Source organism: Chelon labrosus (genome assembly GCF_963514085.1).
Source record: "Chelon labrosus genome assembly, chromosome: 12".
In the NCBI taxonomy this organism is placed as follows: domain Eukaryota; kingdom Metazoa; phylum Chordata; class Actinopteri; order Mugiliformes; family Mugilidae; genus Chelon; species Chelon labrosus.
In genome coordinates, this window is record NC_140345.1 from 4,403,518 (window position 1) to 4,420,123 (window position 16,606).

The 16,606-nt window shown below is 39.6% G+C and overlaps 1 pseudogene across 1 annotated transcript; it reads left to right on the forward strand.

Moving 5' to 3' along the window:
• The first annotated feature begins 4,647 nt into the window (after nt 1-4,647).
• On the forward strand, nt 4,648-9,910 carry LOC311497501 (sialoadhesin-like; annotated as a pseudogene). Its single transcript, XR_014699973.1, has 6 exons — nt 4,648-5,008; nt 5,157-5,468; nt 7,476-7,790; nt 8,080-8,158; nt 8,890-8,983; nt 9,179-9,910. The product of XR_014699973.1 is annotated as a sialoadhesin-like (transcript).
• Nucleotides 9,911-16,606: the final 6,696 nt, after the last annotated feature.

Here is a 16,606-nt window from a genome sequence, read left to right on the forward strand (position 1 = left end):
ATAACCATCTTTCACCTGAAAGACACGATTTTATCGATCAAGTTTTCTCTTTCCTCCGCTCTTAGCCACGGCTCAACGTCTCTTCTTCACTGGTGGAAAAGAGCCGGTGGAAGCGTGTACGAGGCGGCGTCTGCATTAGAGGCGCTATCTAGTGGCCAACTGGGTCATTACAACTGATGCCATTACATCAGTGCTGCAGAGGACACATTTTTGTAATTTTCAAAAATTAATCTAAGGGCCACTTCGAGTGAGGTCGCTCGCGGGCTGCCGGTTGCCCATCCTGACTTAAAAAGTTACAGGCCTTAAAGTTATATGAAATGTTTCCGTGTCATCTTTTGCGCCCCCGTAGACGTAATGTCAAGGGCATCTACACAATATGTTACAGACTGTGTATGCCAAATTTCATGAAGTCAGCTATTGCAGTTTTTGAGATATTGTAATGTTGCTTTTGTAGCGCCCCGACCAAGGGTCACAGAAGTCGGGGTGCTTGTACAGAATCATGTTATTATCAATGATATGAAGTTTGATTAAGTTTATATACTTCACAAAATATTAGCTTTTGAGTTATACTGTTGCATGCCATAAATAATTGTAATTAATAACTCTTCTAAAGTTCTTTTGAGAACTTATCTTTGTCCATAAATGATACATGCCAAGTTTGGTGAGAATTGGATAATTGGGCTAGGAGGAGTTGATTTTGCTTTGAGGTGCATTTGGTGAAGAAAAATGGCAGGCAGAAATGGGCGTGGCCTAGTCCATTAGAACCAGGGCTATGTAAGGAATAAGAGGCAGGAAGAATTTTGTTTCTAGGGCACACGGTTGTCGAGATATGAGGTAAAACGTAAATTGACTTATTATAGCGCCACCTAGCTGTAGGCATGTATAATGACACCTTGGCAAAGTCAAATGGCAGGACTTCTACCAAGTTACCAGGTTTGATGACTTTCGCCCTTGCAGTTTGTCCTGGGCAGACACTTTTAGCTAAGCAGAATAAGATTAATCATGAAGGCAAATAAGAAGAAGAATAAAAGTCGCAATAAAATCAATATCGATCCTGCAACGTCGTTGCATGGACCCCTAACTACAACTAACATTTACTGTCCTCTATAATACTACTTTCCTCCTTTCCTACTCCTCCGTTTCCACAAAGGCATCTCAGTCCTCCAGCAGGTGAGAAGCTGGAGCATCTCTGTACCTAAAACCATTACTGTAGTGGAAGGGAGTTGTGTTGTGGTGCCATGTCAGACACAACCTCCTTTCGGGGTCATCTGGTACCAGTACCATAGTATAAATTATCCTGTCGTGAACTTGTGTGCTGTGGTTCCAGTCACCACTTACCACTTGAGTATATTGCTATATAATGTAATATTTATATTTATATAATATTTTGTGTTTAATATATCACTTTTACAGAGTTAAGACTTGTACATAGACATTTGTGCAGACTTATAGAATATAATAGATATAAATAATATGAGAACCTGTGATGACAGGAAGGAAATCAATTATTTTGTTGTTCTCAGGCAAGATACAAAACATTTATGGGCTACAGAGTACATACACTCACCGGCCACTTTATTAGGTACACCTTGCTAGTACCGGGTTGGACCCCCTTTTGCCTTCAGAACTGCTTTAATCCTTCGTGGCATAGATTCAACAAGGTACTGTAAACATTCCTCAGAGAGTTTGGTCCATATTGACATGATAGCATCACGCAGTTGCTGCAGATTTGTCGGCTGCACATCCATGATGCGAATCTCCCGTTCCACCACATCCCAAAGGTGCTCTATTGGATTGAGATCTGGTGACTGTGGAGGCCATTTGAGTACAGTGAACTCATTGTCATGTTCAAGAAACCAGTCTGAGATGATTCGCGCTTTATGACATGGCGCGTTATCCTGCTGGAAGTAGCCATCAGAAGATGGGTACACTGTGGTCATAAAGGGATGGACATGGTCAGCAACAATACTCAGGTAGGCTGTGGCGTTGACACGATGCTCAATTGGTACTAATGGGCCCAAAGTGTGCCAAGAAAATATCCCCCACACCATTACACCACCACCACCAGCCTGAACCGTTGATACAAGGCAGGATGGATCCATGCTTTCATGTTGTTGACGCCAAATTCTGACCCTACCATCCGAATGTCGCAGCAGAAATCGAGACTCATCAGACCAGGCAACATTTTTCCAATCTTCTATTGTCCAATTTTGGTGAGCCTGTGTGAATTGTAGCCTCAGTTTCCTGTTCTTAGCTGACAGGAGTGGCACCCGGTGTGGTCTTCTGCTGCTGTAGCCCATCCGCCTCAAGGTTCGACGTGTTGTGCGTTCAGAGATGCTCTTCTGCATACCTCGGTTGTAACGAGTGGTTATTTGAGTTACTGTTGCCTTTCTATCAGCTCGAACCAGTCTGGCCATTCTCCTCTGATCTCTGGCATCAACAAGGAATTTGCGCCCACAGAACTGCCGCTCACTGGATATTTTCTCTTTTTCTTTTTAGGACCATTCTCTGTAAACCCTAGAGATGGTTGTGCGTGAAAATCCCAGTAGATCAGCAGTTTCTGAAATACTCAGACCAGCCCGTCTGGCACCAACAACCATGCCACGTTCAAAGTCACTTAAATCACCTTTCTTCCCCATTCTGATGCTCGGTTTGAACTGCAGCAGATCGCCTTGACCATGTCTACATGCCTAAATGCATTGAGTTGTGTATATAGCTATTCTCCACTCAAATGATGCCACACTGGACACAAACTTAAAGAATGAACTCTAAATCGAATATATATTTTTTTTTAAATAAGGCCTGTCTTTCTTATGTAGTAATTTGGAATAAATGCAGACTCGTGGGCTGATGAAATTCAAATGTAATTGTAAGGTTTACAGTTTATTTCAGCAGAGAGTTAGTAAGAACAGGTTATTAATATACTCAAGATGAAAGTCAACATGCATTTTAGTTAATATTAACCAAGTGGTGTCTGCTCGTTGCTCAGTATGGGATGGGTAGAGCAGAGTGTTGCACAGGGCTTCAGTATAAATAGATGCTTCCTGCTTATAACATTTTTATGAGCTCATCGTTGAACTCACAAGGTATAAACTGGTTGACTTTGATGGGAGGAACAGAGTTTTCTTTAAAGCCTTAACATTTCTGAAATCTTCTCCTGCCAGGTGAGTAAATATGTTTACCTTATCAACTCACGCATAGAAAATGTAGAATAATGTAGAATAACTGTATATCAAAGATTAATACAAGGTTAATATATTGTCCAATGATCATTTGATTTAGTGGGATCAATCGTCATATTTACAAGCTTGAAGTCAAAGAAAAAGGTCAAACAGTTCCATTGAAGAGGTGAGATCTTTTCTTTTCTAAATGTGACACTGTTAACAGTACTCTGTGTTTTGGAGACTGTTGCTGCTGAGTCTATTAGAAACATGAAACACATGGAATGTGGAACAAGGAATTATATCAAATGTTTGTAATGACTGCTGGAGGAGGGAACCTCAGTGAGTCTGACGTGCTCTGCTCCAGCTCCCTGTCTGTCTCCCTGCTTCCAGCATAGAACTTCCTGTTTTTATTCTTCACTGTCTTTTCATCTTCTGGACATTGCTAAATAAAAGCAGGGAGTCTTTTTCAGTGAATATCATTTTGGAGAGCTGAACATTTATCTCTGTAGTGAGATTAGACAGCAACATTGACCTTTTAGTGAACTATCATCACCTCAGAGACGTACATTCTCTGTCAAGTCTTTAAAATTAGCACACATTAATGAATTAAAATCATCCTTTCACTCAGTAATGAACCACTGTTTCCACCATTGAGTGAAACATATGTGATGTATTTGATCTGATACCTGAAAGAAATTCAGTTCTGTTTTAAAAACAAACTTTAATTCTTTGTGTCACTTTTTCTCTCAATAGAAATAAAAATGACCCAAACGTGTTTCATGTGTAAACTCCAGACTTCTTTAAACTCGGTGTGGCGTACTTCGATGCCACCGTGAGTCCTTCAGCAGAGAATCACCCGGAGAGCCATGACGTTTCAGTTATTTTATTTATAGCACAACACACTACACAACATTTGAGGTCGTTCGCAGGCTGGATCGCCTTTCTCCGCTGCCGACAGTCGTGAGTGTGTCTTTCTGCCTTGAGTCCTCCTGGTCCAACACGCTGCTGTGTTTTAAAAGGAGAGAGTGATTAGTGCAACAGGATGCAGGTGTGCCAATCACTCTCACCTGGTGCTGCTCTCATGAGCCCTCTCTACACCTCTCTCCTGCAGCTGATACACCACGCCCCCTCCACACTCGGCTTTCTCCTGACAAACAAACATGACTGGAGCTCTGACTTTCCTTCTCATTGGCTGTTTGCTGCAGGGTGAGTTCAAGTCCATTAACACCTGCTTTGGAAGATTATTTCAAATGACCACAATACTCTTTTGCTAAATTCAAGCATTCATTCTCATTGTCTCAATGTCTGAGAAAACATCCTTCAAAGTGAGATTTGCTGTAAACTACAAAATAAATCAATGATTTATTATGTGAAGATCTAAAATAACTGAAACCATGGTAACAGTAATGACTTTGTAGAGAGTGAGTATCAGTCATTACCACTAGACTGCTGCTGAGAACTACTGTTTCCTTTTCTTCTTTCTAAACTGTGTGTTTGTGTTTCAGGTGTCCAGTGTGGACAGTGGAGAGTCAATATGTCGCAGACTATAGAGGTTCTGAGAGGATCCTGTGTGACCATCCCCTGCTCCTTTGATATAGAGAGCTCATATAACAACAAGTTAGATCAGACATGTAAAGCAATGTGGAAAAAGAAAAGTAATGGTGAAGTTGTATTTGATAGTAAAACTAGAACAAATGGAGAATTGATGGGAGTACTGACAGACAGAGACTGCACCACGACCCTGAATAACATGGTTTCTGATGACACATATTACTTCAGACTGGAATGTGAGAATGCCTTGAGATATGACTTCAAAAATGACGTAATCAAGATTGTGGCCAAAGGTAAATTTTGATATCTGTTGTTATGTTTTATCTTTTAAAGTTCCCATCATTATCAATAATAATCAATAATCATTGATTATTAATCAATGATCATTGATTATTAATCAATGATTATCTATTGACTGGTCCAACTGCTCCTTCCTACCAGCTGATCCTCCCTCACCCACTCTGACTCCGTCCACACTGGAGGTGGAGGAGGGAACCTCAGTGAGTCTGACGTGCTCTGCTCCAGCTCCCTGTCTGTCTCATCCTCCAACTCTGACATGGAGCCCCAGACTGGGTGACAGTCAGGAGACACTGCAGGAGAATCAGGACAAAACTAAAGTCCAGACCTCTGTTCTGACCTTCACTGCTTCTCACTTCCATCATGGACAGAACATCTCCTGCACTGCTGTCTACAGGAAACAAGATGGCAGCAATCAATCAAGCAGCAGTAAAACTTCAGCACTTACTGTTTCATGTGAGTTCATTTCTAACATTAAATCTCATCATTAGCACTTTAACTAATAATCATTTAGTTTTAAACCAGTTTAAATTGAATCCTCTTTGTCACTTTGAATAAACAGGTTATAGAAAGATGGCGTCTGAGCCTAGAAAATGGTAATGGGAATGTTTGATCAATATATGAACTCAGTACAAACTATGGTTAGGTGCAGCCCTAGGTTGAATCTGTGTCTTTGGGAACAAACTACCTCCATGTAGATGGAGATGAATTTCAGTCTCTGAACTGAACTGTCTCCTCCAGACTGCAGTGTCTCCTGTATCCACCACACTGTTTCATTGATGATCCTTCAAGAACGGTCAACCTTTTAGTGCTCTAAAATGTGTAGCCATACATAACACTACCAAGATTATTATGTATTTTACCAGAAAATTCTAATTAGAGAAAAACATATTACTTCTGAGTTGATGAAAAAATAGAATTAATGTAGCCCATTAATGTAGGCTGTCAATTGACTTCTCTCTGGTAAAATATTTATTAACTTGTTTATTTGTTTTCTATTACAAATATCATAATTTACATTAAACTGTTGCAACCATATTAACATTTATTACTTATTTTTCAGATTCATCTAAAGACATCTCAGTGTCTATCAGTCCCTCTGGTCCAGTACCAGAGAACCAGTGTTGGGCACGTTACTTTTAAAAAGTAATTAGTTATAGTTATTAGTTAGTTCTTCCAAAAAGTAACTGAGTTAGTAACTGAATTACTCCACTATAAAAGTAAATAGTTATCAGGGAATGTAACTATTGCGTTACTTTTTAAAAAATATATATGTTTAAATACAGGCTGCAGGCTATCTCTGATGTTTGTGTGATACTGCTATGCGGGTGTTTGTGCCCAAACTGAACACTACCCTGCCGCTGATTGGCTTACCGTGAAACCTACCTTAGCCAATCATCATCACTTATGCGGCAACCCACCCCATCCAGAGGGGGGAAAAAAACACCTTTGCAGCTCTTGTGGCTGGCAGACAGCGCAACGTAACGCACCACATTTAACTGTTGGTAACGGTAACGGCATTGTAACAGAGGAAATAGTAATTAGTTAGATTACTCGTTACTGAAAAAAATAACACCGTTAGTAACACCGTTTATTTTAACGGCGTTATTCAGTAGGCTACTGCCAACCCCATTTGATTGTTACATACCAGATTTTAGACCTGATGACAATGTCACATACAGTATATACCAATAATATGCACCTCTTGCTCCCCATTTATCAGTTTCACCGAAAGACATCACAGTGTCCATCAGTCCCTCTGGTCCAGTACCAGAGAACAGAAATGTGACTCTGACCTGCAGTAGTACTGCCAACCCAGCAGTAAGGAGCTACACCTGGTACAGAGCTGACAGAGACCAGGAGACTTTGATTGGGACTGGACACATTTTAAACATTGAAGCCTCTAAAGTCAGCAGTCCTTTTTTCTGCAAGGCTGAGAATGATCTTGGAGTTGGACGATCCACCACCACACAAATAGATGTTCAGTGTATGTATCAAAAATGTTTCAAAAAACAGGATGTGTTTCTGTAACAGGCTTTACTGGTATCCATACAATTATTTAGGCATTATTTTAAAAGCTATCTAGTGATGGGGTTCTCTATTTTTGATATTCCCATTTCATTGACTGAAAAGAAAAATATGTATGAAATGATTAAACCCATCTGAAAATGTATGTGGGGTGATAAAAATCCATGGGGACATATTTCTGACTGTGTAGTAGCTACCAAATATCTGGGCTTGGATGATCATCAGCCACTCAACATACAGCACATACAGTTGATCATTATATTGTGATTTAGACAGATCTGTCAAAAGCCAGATACTTTCACAGGGAATTTATATGTCTGAATCAGTTTCTACAAAACATTTAGATAATTGTTTTCTCAGTAAATCTTTTGATTTCATTTAGTCAGCTTTTCTTGATATGGCTTCTTTTAACTCTTCTCTCCACTTTCATTGCAGTTCCTCCACAGATCCTGGCCTCATCTCACTGCAACAAAACTGAAAGTCAGGTCACCTGTTCCTGTGAGACTGTGGGAAACCCTTCTCCTACTTTACACTGGTATTTGGATGGGAGACCTGTCAATCAATCTGGAGAGTTTTTAATCAGCAGTGAGTCTCTAAATGACACAGGCCTGAGGAGCTTCATCACTGTCAATCAACTAAAGGAGAGGAGTCTTTCCACCTTGCTCTGTCACAGCTTCAACTCTCTGGGATCTGCCAGGCAGCAGTTTTGTGTCAACACCCCTGAGACTCAAAGTTCTGCAGAAAATCAAGGTGTGGTTTTTGTATGCTTGTGTTATTGTTGGAATGATTCAAAGTAAATCAGACAAACCTTAGATATGTCATTGTATGTCAACAGTAAAGCACCCAAATACAGTATAGTAGTTATACAGGAAGTATTGACAAAAGCAGTACAGATGTTTCCCCAGAATCTTGTTTTCATCCAGACACTGGTATGTCCAATATTAATCTTAATATCTGAAATAACTAACCAAGCAGAGTTTATCAGGAGAATTATCAATCTGAATTCATCTTTATATTAATATTCCATTCTGCGTTTCAGGTCAAGTGACGTCGGTAGTGTTCATCACCACAACTGTTGCTTTACTAGTTCTAGTCTGTGTTCTGCTCTTTGTCATCAGGTAAGATGGGAGAAGTAAGATGCCCCGTGGGGGTTGCTAAGGTCCACCAAAAATATGTCACATCCATTAAGAGTTAAACACACCTAAGGCCAACACACACACATGAACAAACAAATGGGGGTTATTCAGTGCAGTACATGCCACCACCATTCTGTATTCTGAAATACAAGATAAAACAGTCAGTGGGAGACCACACAAAGAGAAGAATTACACAAGAACAAATAAATGAACAGAATTCTCAAATTAAGCTCAGTACAAAACAAGTCAGCAAAAGTTCACAAAATCAATACAAAAAAATTAAATTAAAGACAAAATTAGCTTTTCAACAAAATATAAAGAAGTAAATGCAAATCTACTAACACACTGATGGTCTTCTGAAGGCCTGGAGCTAGCGTGGTTAGCTGTGCACAATAAGAAAGTTGGCATGTGTCAGCATCGGTCCTAAAGTGAAGCAATGATGTTTTTCTTTTTACTCACTGTTGCCGAAACTGGTCAGTAATATTAGATTTCATGTCAAACATTCACCAACCCCCCATGTAACATGTCTATCATAACCTTGGTGGTTACTTTAATCTCTACCAGAACACTTTTATTTCACTTGTCCATCATGTTTTATTGCTGTTTTCTCATGCTGTACCTAATATAATCCACCTTTGTGGGACTGGAGATGTGGGGAAAACAAAGATTAACCAAACATACCCATATTCTAGACATTGTACTGTATGTTTCAGGGCTCAGAAGAATCACCGTGGCAGTAAGCGTCAGCTCACAGGTGAAACCAGCCCAGCTGCAACAAGCCAACATCTGATAAGAGAAGGAAATGAGGTACTCTGAATTAGAGATACTCTTTGTACCCTTGTTTAACTAAATAAAACTCTATCTATAAAACTCTGTGTTGTTTTAAATCGTTGTTTAATCTGTTGTAAAGCACCTTGGTTCACCTATCGGTCGATGTAAGGTGCTATATAAATAAAGTACATTTACATTTACATATCACTGACATTGCCTCTGTAACTGTAGGTACCCAACGAAAGAGAAGAGGACATATATGTCAACACAGATGGGTTGAGACAAGCAGACAGCTCTCACCCTGGAACTATCTCTGAACAAAAAAGAACAAACTTGCCAAGTGCTGGGCCAGACAATGTACAAGGAGAAAGCCAAAGCTCAGAGAAGAATGGAGAAGGGAGTGATGTGGTTTACTCTGCTGTGAATTGGAAGAAGAAAAGCAAGAAAAACAAGGTAGAAGACTCTGTGGACATGAATCCATCTGGTAGCTCCTATCTGGAGGAGGAAAAGTACATGGCAGAGGGCATGTGCAAAGATTTTGTAAGCAACGCAATGGTGATGGGAAACCTGTATGATGAAGCAGAGCCTAGAAATCCTGGAGAAGGAAGTGGAGTGTGAATATGCTCAAGTTAAATTTAAGAAGAAGAGCACTATACATAAATAGACTGTTCTGTATTGATGGCACTGATGCTGGAAAAGAACTAGTCTTTCTGTCTTACATGTATGTTTTCTTGTTGTGTAACACTGAAAGGACACAACACTGTAAACCAAAGTTGAGGAAGACACAAAAATGTTTTCCTAATATTGCCAGATGCCAGAGTACACAATTAGGGGAGCAAAAATTAGCCCCAGTCTTTTTTTCATGTGTCACACAACACATGGGAAAAGACTGAGGACTGGATGGTTGCTTTGATAAATGTACCAATGCACAGCAGCATCTTAGTCTGTGGGACAGTCTGGCTCTATATCAGCACAGTCCAGAGGGGGGTTAGTCTGCAAAGCCTGATGCAAAACTGTGTCAATATTAACATGGTTTGAAATGACACGTTCTTTATTATCATGGTATATGTTCATGGAGCATATTTTTTAGTAAAATTTTTAGTTTTATGTATTTTAGTTATATGTATATAATAATTTAAGCAAATTATATAAAATGCTGTGGATTGTTTGTTTTCTAAAATGCAGATGTCATATATAAGTTAAATATCTGTTTTATATTATTAAGTGTAAAGACAGGATGATGTGGAATATATACAGTACATTAATTGTTAATATTTTTCTTTCAGTACCTGACAGTACCTGCCGAACATATCATAGCCTTGTGTTTCTTTTCTTCGCTATTAATTTAATTCTTGTTTGACATTATGAGCTTCATGGCATAATTATGATCTTCTCAATCGGGCTATGATAAGGGGGCATGTTTTAATGAGGTTTTTTTTTGTGATTTTTACATCTTAATGTGAGTTATCTGATAGAGTTAGTTATCTTTATATGAGTTACCCCATAGATTTGCATTGTGTTAGCCACTGTTAATAGCCACAATGAATCAATTAGAATGATCACATGATTGATATAGAGTCTTTTCCTTCTGTGTTTAATCACATCAATAGCTTTTGTAGCGTCATTAATATTTGACAGCACAAAATGAGAGTTGGTGTGAACTCATTGATGAATGGCACTAAAGGTTTAAAACTGTGTGTACAGACAATTTAGAATCATATCTGTGCATATGTACGGTTCAAGCATGAGGCTCATTTTGACCATGACTGCTTCTCACCTCCATCATACAGATCTTCATTCATCCATTCATTTCTCATTCTTCATCAATCTGTAACCACTTGTCCTCTGGAGGGTTGCGGGGAGACTGGAGCCAACCATTTACACTCTCACCTACAGCCTACAGTCCACACAGAAAGGCCCTAGACGGATGGATTCAAACTCAGAACCTTGATGTGAGGCATCAGTGTTAACCACCACACCACTGTGCCGTCCATAGACATCTGGAATCCGTTCATTTATAATAAAGACTTTTCTCATCGTCATATAACAATGAACAGTTTGTGTCAGAAAAGTTGGTTTAGTCCTGGAATTAGTTGATGAAGTTCATCAAATACTAATGACTGAAACTAACAAAGTTTATAAGAGTCAAAACATACAGTTTTATTTGGTGACAGTACAGAAGATCTTATTAGCATATTCTCTGTGAGTTCCTCATTTTTTAATTAGTTCTTGAACACTTCTTCAAAGTGTAACCTCCCTTCTGAGGAAGCTGGCTTTTCTACAGACCTCATGAAAATGTAAGTTACTATATCTTTAATGTGGCATAGCTGTAAATAAAAGTTTAACACAAGGTTAATATAATGTTCAATGATCCTCTGATTTAGTGGGATTAATGATCAGATTTATAAAACTAAAGGCTAAAGGTTAAAGAGATCCACTGGAAGATGTGAGATATTTTCCTTTTTCTAAATGTGACACTTCAGTCCATCAGTCCACTGTGTTTTAGAGGCTGTTGTAGCTGAGTCTATTAGAAACATGTTCGCCTGGGAAACATTTGGACCTGGCATTCATGTGGATGTTACTTAGACAGACCAGACCAGGCACCCTAACCCCATAACAATGACAGCAGCCATCCCCAGCAGGATGCAGGATTGGTGGGTCACCAAAAACTGACCTCACCCCAGCAGAGGACATAGCCTTGGAACTAAATAAAGGCAGGCCCGTGTTGGAGGGGATCCTTGGGGGGACAGAGACAAGCATATGTCCCTCCCAAGATGCCACCCGCTTCATACAAGGTATATTCTTCCATCTCTACGTGGGACACAACCACATTCATATTGAATCCATTTGGACTGACTTTGGTTTGCCTATTGCCTTGCAGTTTCTGGCAGCACTGTCTCACTGTTAGAGCCACCAGCACAAGAACCAGACGATGTTGATCCAGTGAGTACTCCATCAAAGGCATACTGTAGGCCTGGCATGTCTTGTCTACTAGCTTCAATATGAATCCCATTAAATGTGACAGGGTGAAGGCACCAGTGCAGCAGCAACAGCAGATGACGCTGATGATGATGATGATAAGGAGACCATCTCTCTGTCATGTTTTCAGTCATGGTTTAGTTTTCAGTCATGTCTTTCGTCATTTCTTTCATCATGTCTTTCGTCATGTCTTTTCATAGTCACGGTTTAAGTTTCTTGGGTTTCTGTTTATTGTAATTTTGCTTTTTCATAGTCATGGTTTAGTGTTTAGGTTTTCTGCTTTTTCATAATCATGGTTTAGTGTTTAGGTTTTCTGCTTCCTGTTTTATTTTGTTAAGTTCTGAACTTCCTGTTTTTGTTACTCCATGTTTTCTTTTGATTAGCTCATTGGTTTCACCTTGGTTTCTTGATTTGCCTCACCTTTGTCTCGTCACCCCTCTATTCCTTGTGTGTGTGTGTATATATAGCCCTGCCTTCCCCTTTGTCTCTGTCGCGTCACACTGCTTGTTTCCCAGGTATCATGCCACTGTTTGTCTGCCATGCCATGTGTAGCCCAGGCTGTAAAGTAAAATCATTTTGTTAAAACTATTCCTTTAAAAATAATTAATTTTATTTGTGGAATAAACAATTCATCAGGGAGTCATTAAAAATTCTAAAAGTAATTCATTTATTTATGAAATAAATTAATTCATTTAAATGGATTTATATTCAACCACTACTAAAAAGTGTGTTAAAAGTGGTTAAAATGGAGAAAAGAAGAAATAGAGAGAGAAAGGAGTTGCTGCAGAGGGCTACGTAGAACGAGCTCCCTAAATAGCCAATCAGTGAACCCCCGTAGGCCCAGGTGATCAATCCCGTAGAGTTACGGCCATACAATCAATGGTTACGGCCTGTCTTCATTTCCGGGTTTTGCGGTCATGGTTGCATTTGCTGCCGCGTGGGTTATCTGATCTAAACAGAGATTGAACCTGTTGCCATCCACGGGTACAGGGTAAGAAATTAAAATAATGTTTAAACTGAGAATTATTGATGCCGTTAAACACTGGTTGACCAGTATACTGTTGACATTCAAATGTGTGCTTGTGGAAATTGAAGAGGTAAATTTTTAGTGTAGTTTCTCACTGTTACCGGTGCAAGGGGAGACAATTAAGCACACTAGGCCTTAATGCCTCTTAGTTACCATGAGTTTCTCTGAATTTAATGCAGTTTTCTACAAAAGTAAAAGGGTACTATGCAATATTTTTGTTTTTGTAAAATAATGTTTTCTCTGTTACTAATGTAACTAGGACTATTTCAGATCTTGAAACAGTTATTACTGTAATTACAGTACTTGAATATAATTGTAAAAAACACTTTGAATGTATTTATAGTTTCACAGCTATAAATTAATATTTGAACTAAAGATAGATTTTTGTTGTACAACTAAACCTTTTGAGAGCATGATTTAATCCAGTTAATGCAAAGGAGTATTATTGATTGGTGATAATCAGCGTATTATTTGGATCTCCTTTGACCTCTCTGTAGGTCAGGTTTTTTTATTCTGCGACATCATTAGATGAGGTCCCAGCCACATCCCACCGTCCAGGGGAGAGCTTCAAGCTGGGTTCGTGTGAAGTTTCCAGAGATCCAGAGATTGTTTCCAGATTACAAGATCCGTAGATTCCCAGCGTGAGCTGGGTGGCGAGCCGCATCAAAACTATTGATACTGCACTCTGAGAGTGGTGAAGGATTCCTTCATTCCCCCTTCCTCACGGACTGTGTGGTAGGACAGAACGAACATACACTGATACACGGATCAAACGACAAAAGGGCCCCAACGCTAACTTTGGGAACAAAGGGTTTTATTTTGCCGGCTTTATTATTTTAGTTTGTTATTTTCCATTGAATGTGTTGGAGCCTATTAATTCTTTGTATTGTGGAAATGCTAAGGATAATGATTAACTATTATTTATTATAATTGTTTTTTTTGCTGCTCAAGCTCCTCCTCCTAGTCAGGCCATCCTCCTCCTGTGATTAAGGAGTGAGGACAGCTGGTTTGTTTGGAGTCTGTTTTTTTTGTTGAAGGAATGAAAGGAGTGAGGAGTGAAATAGTTTATCAACCACTAAATTAAGTTTTTTGTTTTGCTTATTGTTTGAAGTCAACCCGGAGAATATTTCTGTTTTTTTTGTAAATAAATCCAAAACCTTTTTGTTGGAACCGAAACCTCTCCGTGAGTGCTTATTATTTAGTGAGTCGTAGACCTCCTCCTCACAAACTACTCTGATGTTTTTTACACTATTTTTTTTTATTTTTTATTTTTAAAGCAAGAGTAGCCATAACAAGTTGATAAACTTCACTGAAGACTCGAAGGAAATAGGAGAATTGGCGGATCCAGCCGTTCACTCGCCGACAGATGAACAAAGCAGCCGTCGGGCCGTGAGTAAAATCAGCTGATCAACGATCAACTTTATGAATGAATGCGCCGTTGCGCTACAAACCAACAATCTAACACTATGGGAGACAAAGTTGTGGACTGAGGATGTGGACTGCAATAAAACGGGGATGTTGGAAGGATATTTATGGATGAATTAAACGGAGATTAAAGGAATGTGTGTGGTAATTTGCGATGATGTCTGACACACCTGAGACCGCAATTGATTCTGGGGACATGTTGAAATCGCGCATTGCTTCGCGCAGAGGCAGATTGGGAGCATGCACAAGGAAGACAAATGAAATAAAGGATTTGATGACTGATGTTGGAAATGTTGATAAAGTCAATGACACATTTGAAGCGTTTAAAGGAGCTGTGGATGAATTTAAAAATGCTCACAAGTCTGTGCAAGAGCTCTTATCAGAGGAGGAAAAGGAAAATGATCACTATGACTGGTATGAACCCAGAATAACTAACCTGAATTATTTCATGAAAGATGTTGAGACATGGAAAAGAGAAATTGCACAATCAAAAGTTGGACCACTGGACAGCATATCAAATGTATCACACAAAACACGGTCTTCCACTTCCTCAGTCTCCTCAGAGTTAAAAAAGGCCAAGGCGGAGCAGGCTGCTGCAATAGCTCGAGCTGCTGCATTGAAAGAAAAACACACCTTGCAACTGGAGGAAACAAAACTGAAATCAAAGATGGAGCAAATGGAGTTGGAGGCAGACCTCGCAGCATCAGCCGCTAAGATAAAAATTCTTCAAAGTGATGACATGGATCAGGAAACTCCAGGTGATGGCATGGAGGAATATTATGACTCTCATCATGAACCAGAAACAATGGAGAGCAATGTGGAATTTGTGCATCTGGGTGCAATACCAAAAACCCCTCTTCACCAAACCATCTTAAGTCTCCACAGACCTGCACCTACAAGGGGTACCAAAACACCAGAAAATAAACCTCAAATAAAGAATGTAACTGAAAAACACAAAAGTGAAACTGCAAACCATAATCGCCCCATAACTAATGTTGCACAGGAGTACTCAGATGTGGTTGTTAATGCTGCTCATGATAACTTGGATGTCGTTATTCAAAGACAAAATGATTTAGCAGAACTCATTGTCTCACAGCAAAACTTATCTCTGTTACCTGCAAGAGAGATTTCTGTGTTTGATGGTAATCCATTGGAATATCAGTCTTTTATCCATGCATTTGAACATATGATTGAAGACAAGACGAAAAATAATCAGGACCGACTCTACTATCTTGAGCAGTTTACTTCTGGTTTACCTAGAGACTTGGTTCGCAGCTGTTTGCACATGGATGGGAGCAGGGGCTATTGTGAAGCAAGACGCCTTTTAAAAGAGCACTTTGGAAATGAAATGAAGGTTTCTGGAGCTTACCTAGAAAAGGCCTTGAACTGGACAGCAATTAAAGCTGAGGATGGGAGAATGCTGCATGCATACGCAATGTATTTGAGAGGATGCTGTAATGTGATGCAAGATTTACAGTATTTAGAGGAACTTGAGATCCCATCAAACCTAAGGCTGATAGCATCCAAACTACCCTACAAACTCCGGGAAAGGTGGCGTACCACAGCTTTTGAGACACAACAGAGAACTGGCAGGAGGATTAGATTTCAGCACTTTGTGGATTTTGTGGAAAAACAGGCTAAGATGCTTCTGGATCCATTGTTTGGGGACATTCAAGACCAAATAAAAAAATCTATCCCAAGAAGCAAAAATGAACCAAAATCAATAAGAGGCAAAAACAGCAACTTCGCTACTTCAGTAGCAGTGAATATGGCGAAATCAGGATGTGCTGTAAAACAATCATCTATTCCACAACAACCTTTTAAAACCACACCCAGTCCCATCATCCCTTCCTGTACATTCTGCCATGGGAAACACACTCTGACCGACTGCTCACAATTCAAAACACAGTCACATGACAACAAGGTTGAATTCCTAAGAAGTAATGGATATTGCTTCGGATGCCTACTAAGAGGTCATCTAAGCAAAAATTGTAAAAGAAGATTAATATGTCAAGTTTGTCAAATGAAACATCCCACTGTACTTCATATTCTCGGTGCAAAAGGTCCAAGACAAGAAAATCAACCAAAAGCCACTGCTGAGACAGAAGAAACCCCCATAAACAGTGCTCTTGTTTCAGCCGGTGATGCAACTGGGGCCGGGAGAGACTGTGCACTTGCAATTGTCCCAGTCAGAGTTAAAGTGGCAAAAGGGAGCAGGTATATTCAGA